A 3,686-nucleotide genomic window follows, 5' to 3' on the forward strand; every position below is an offset into this window, starting at 1 on the left:
AGAGTTAATGCTCAATTATTCCACAAAACAGAGACAGAATTCTATGAAGCATTCTATGAGGCCATAGTGACCCTGATACCCACACTTGAGAAAGATTCAACAAAGAAAGAGAATTGCAGACCTTTATGAACATGGGTGCAGAAATACTCCATAAAACAGTTGCAAACCAACTTCAAGAACACATGTAAACGAGCAGCCACCATGATCAAGTTGGCTTCATCCTAGAGATGCACGGATGGTTCAAAACACAAAAATCAATACGCGTGATCTATCCTGTAAGCACACTGAAACACAAAACCACATGTGGTATCATCAGATATAGAAAGGGCCGTTGCCAAAATCCAACATCTCTTCATGATAAAGTCCCGGAGAGAGTAGATATAAAATGGACATACCTCAATATACTCAAGGCAGTTTACAGAAAACTCATGCTCAGTATCAGCTTAAAACAATTCCACTAAAAACGAAAGAAGACAAGGTTGTTTACTCTCTCCATATCAATTCAATATAGCACTTGAATTGTTAGCTAGAGCCGTAAGAAAACCTAAGATTAAAGGGATACAAATCGGAAAGCAAGAAAATAAGCTATCTTTATTTGCAGATAATAGTATCATAAATGACCTCAAAAATTTTACCAGGAAACTCCTACAGCTGATAAGCCCTTTCAGTAAAGTAAATGGATACAAAATTGACTCACAAAAATTAGTAGCTTTCCTAAATATAAATGAAAACGGACTGAGAAAGAAATCAGGGAAACACCTTTCATAATAGGATTGAATAATATAAAATATATTGGGGTACTGCTAACTAACCAAATAAAAGATTTTTATGTATGTAAGCTCTCTCTCTCATTTATCCCGTGTATGAGGGTACACTGTTGTTGTCTTCAGACACACCAGAAGAGGGCATCGGATCCCCATTACAGATGGTGTGAGCCACCATGCGGTTGCTGGGAATTTGAACTCAGGAACTCTGGAAGAGCAGTCAGTGCTCTTAACCACTGAGCCATCTCTCTAGCCCCCAAATAAAGGATTTATATGGGACAAGAAAGGGAAGAACAGGTCCACAAGAGCAGGATGGGTACTCTGAAGAGGCGGTTGTCCGCCAAGCAGAAGACCAAGGGCAAGGGTGTCACTGCGCCCACAGATAAGGACACCTTCTCCTCAGCTTCAGCTCCTGATGGCCTCAAGGCTGTGCATGTTCCACGGTCCATCCGCTCCACATCACTGTGAATCCGCCATTATAGCCCCACGCCCTGGCCGCTCCGTCCCACCAGCTCGGAGGAGACGTGCATCAAGATGCAGATGCGAGTGAAGGCGCTGGTTCATCCTGCCAGCCCAGGACCAGTCAATGCTCTGAACAAGGAGCTGTGGGAGCTGCAGCCAGAGTTGAGCCCCGAGTCCCGCTGCACCCCTCCACCCTCCGCTCACCCGGGGACTTGAGCGTCCACCAGAGGAACACATGCCTGTAGTAATCGGACTCACATCTCAGGACTACCTTCAGCACTCGGTGCCTTTAGATTGTGCCCTCTTCAAGGGCCCTGCAGCTGCTTGTAGCCGTCCTGCAGCCACTGGGTTTACCCGAAAGGGAGGCTGCAATTAAGGTAGGGGGAACAAGAGAAGAATGAAGCCAAGACAGAAGTTCTGGTCAAGTCTACAAGTTTACTTTTCAGTTCTGAGTTTATGTAAGTAAAGAAAGACCCATCCTTAGTGAAAGGGCCAACTGAAGGGCCAAGGCACCAATGAAAAGCCAATACATCAATGAAGGGGGCTTAAGAAGAGAGAATGGGGGTTAAGGGAGTGTGGCACGGAGGTGTGGGGGAAGGGGGTGCCCAGGAAGGCCCTTTCCCCCAAGCACCTTTTCCCGCTGAGGGACCACACGCACACAGGCATGGTATAGAATAGTTTATTCAGGGTAGAGGTTGGGAGTTAGTGGTAGAGAAAGGCAGAGAGACAGGGGGGGGGGGGGGGAGAGAGAGAGAGAGAGAGAGAGAGAGAGAGAGAGAGAGAGAGAGAGAGAGAGAGAGAGAGAGAGAGAGAAGAAAGTAATGGAGGCTGGCCATGGCCACGTGGAGAGAGGGGGAGGGGAGGAGAGCCCAAGGGGCAGAGGAGGTGAGAGTAGGATGAGAGGGGGGAAAGAGAGAGAGGGGAGGGGCAAGTAGCCCCTTTTATAGTGGGCCAGGTCTATGGGGCGGGGCATACCTGGCTGTTGCCAGGTAAGTGTGGGGTGGAGCTTAGACAGCATACCAACACTTAGTTTCAGCTGACTTCCTGTTTCAAAACAAGCTCAGCAGACAGTCTTTGTGCAGGAAAGCTGTGGATGTGATAAACAAGGGACCTCCACCCCAGGTGGGCTAAGCCACTGTGGCAAACAAGGGCTGATTAGCCTGCTCAAGGCTGGGGGAAGGGTCCAGCTGCTGCCTAGATAAGTCTTCTCCCGTGGAGGTGTCAGCTGGAGCCCTGCCAGGGGCGAGTGGCACCTTCTCCCAAGACGAAGACAGTTGTAGGCCCAGAGATCCTTGTGGATTCATCGGTGAACACCATGTTGGTTGGCACCACTGGAGTCGTGTTGCAGAGCCCTAGAGGTGGTCACGATGACACCCCTCCCCTCTTACCTTGGCGACCTCCAAGGCAGAATGACCCAATCTAAAGGAACTTCTTCAGCGGCCTCTCAGGCCCAGACTTGCACATGGTGGAAAGTGTTCGCTGTCATTTGAATTTCGATCCCAGCTCTGCGCCTGGGGTTGCTAGAGTTTATGACTCTGTGCAAAGTAGTTGTTGCATGGTTGTTACCAGTCTTCTGGAGGAGCTGAAGTAGCTTGCAAAACAGGGTGGTACTGGGGCTCCATCACACGCTGGGAGGCAGAGGGAAAGCTGGCAAACATGACATGGTTCTGTTCTTGTTCGGGATAGTTCTGATGACCGTGACCTTCGAAGGCCGAGCTTTCTTTCACTCCCATGGTAAAACACTCCACATTAGAGTTGAGCACTCAAATGGTAGGTTCAGCTTTTATGAACAGCCAGATGTGGAAGGGCATACATCTATAGTTGACTTAATCGAGCATTCAATCAGGGACTCTGGAAATGGTGCATTTGTTATTTATGATCTCCGTTGCCTGGATCAGCAACTTACCCAGTGTGACTGACCAATCCAGTGTATCGGTTCATGCAGGCGCGCTCCCTGCAGTATCTGTGCCGCTTTGTTATACGTCAGCGCACTAGAATAGACTTAATTCAGAAATTGCCTTGGTCAAACAAAATGAAGGGTTATTTGCAGGAGAAGCACCACGGAGAGATTGGGAGCCCTGTTTCTTGCTCTTTGGGGTTTAGAAACAAGACTTGAGTAGTTTACAGACTTACACCGTCACTGAAGTCTTTGCTGTCATAACTTTTAGTTTTTATGTGTGAGAATCATCGATTTGTTCAGGGGTGGACAAGTGTCTGCAAGGCATCCTGAGTTTATTTTGGTTCTTGGAAAGGGATGGATGTCTTGAGGGTCTAGAAGTGTGGGTTATCTTTCCTTAGTGTGCAGAATTATCACAATGTGAATGACCAGATTCTCCTTAACGCCCCTCCCCAGTCCTTTGCTGCGATACACTGTGATTCTTATGCATGAAAGCACATTTTATGTGTATTCAAACCTAAGTAAAGTTGAATGAAAGTTAAAGAGATATAAATTGCTATGAC

The 3,686-nt window shown here is 47.6% G+C and overlaps 1 pseudogene; it reads left to right on the forward strand.

The window, feature by feature from the left end:
• Nucleotides 1-1,076: 1,076 nt before the first annotated feature.
• Nucleotides 1,077-3,342, forward strand: LOC127683689 (suppressor of cytokine signaling 6-like; annotated as a pseudogene).
• The last annotated feature ends 344 nt before the right edge of the window (nt 3,343-3,686 follow it).

Source organism: Apodemus sylvaticus, chromosome 4 (genome assembly GCF_947179515.1).
Source record: "Apodemus sylvaticus chromosome 4, mApoSyl1.1, whole genome shotgun sequence".
Classification (NCBI taxonomy): domain Eukaryota; kingdom Metazoa; phylum Chordata; class Mammalia; order Rodentia; family Muridae; genus Apodemus; species Apodemus sylvaticus.